The sequence below is a fragment of the Pteropus medius genome, unplaced genomic scaffold (genome assembly GCF_902729225.1).
Source record: "Pteropus medius unplaced genomic scaffold, Ma_sr-lr_union100, whole genome shotgun sequence".
NCBI classification, from domain to species: domain Eukaryota; kingdom Metazoa; phylum Chordata; class Mammalia; order Chiroptera; family Pteropodidae; genus Pteropus; species Pteropus medius.
This window is the reverse complement of record NW_024346062.1, coordinates 17,485,069-17,486,055: the sequence shown is the minus strand read 5'-3', so window position 1 is coordinate 17,486,055 and position 987 is coordinate 17,485,069. Positions and strand designations below refer to the sequence as shown.

At 36.4% G+C, this 987-nt stretch overlaps 1 pseudogene; it reads right to left on the bottom strand.

Annotated features, from left to right (window-relative positions):
* Positions 1-251: 251 nt before the first annotated feature.
* On the bottom strand, positions 252-370 carry LOC120612674 (uncharacterized; annotated as a pseudogene).
* Positions 371-987: the final 617 nt, after the last annotated feature.

The window sequence follows — 987 nt, the reverse complement described above, 5'->3', positions numbered from 1 at the left end:
TTGCAGAATAATAAAGCTTTTACTCTGTGTACAGGGACAGGGTTTCTGCATAAGGTTGAGACCCATAACTACATCTATTACCTTAAGAGAAGAAAAAAACAAAAACAGTAAATAATTAAAAAGAAAAACTATTTCATGCCAGAAAGAGGAAAACAATCATTTCTTTTTTTTAGGTGAGTCAACCATTACTTGGCCTCACAGATTTCAAGGACTTTGTCAGCTTACAATCCCTTATTTTTTATTATTTTTTATACCTACAGCACCTGGTCTTCCCAGGTGGTCTCCCGTCCAAGTACTAACCAGATTCAATCCTGCTTAGCTTCTGAGATCAGACGGGACTGGGCTTGTTTAGGGTGGCATGGCCATAGACTAGATGGTAAATTTCTTAATGTTGAAGATGGTGGACTCTCAAAGTGTAAAATGTGAAATTCTGTGTTCATACCAACCCATACCAACTAGGAGATGAGGAAGAAATTAAAATATATATGTATTTGCCTCTGGGGTTTTGCCAGCTCTTGCTTTTAGTGGCTAATTATCTTGAGACTACAGATGATAGAACAAGGCTTTTATACTTTGAGGCAGATTGGCTTTGGGGAGGGTCGGAATATCATCTTTAAGTAAACCATTGTTTATTTATTCCATAATTCTGTTTCCAATGTTTATTTTCTTTAAGAGAATATGCTTGAGTTCAAGTTGCATCTGGGTGAAAAAGCGGGAAGACTAGAAGCTAGCATTCACTTGTTTGGAGACAAATACATACATACAAACACACACTTTTTAGGTAATACTGAGGGGGAATTAGCTGAGTAATTGAGGACAATTTGACACACGGGAACATGTTACTATCTGGAAATGATCTTCTGAGTATTTTGACATATATTCCACTTTTTATTTATTAACACAGATAATGTTACCTTACATTTTACTCTGGTAGGCCCAGTAGAAAAGGCCAGAAATGATATTTGACAAGGAAGGAAATAGATACCC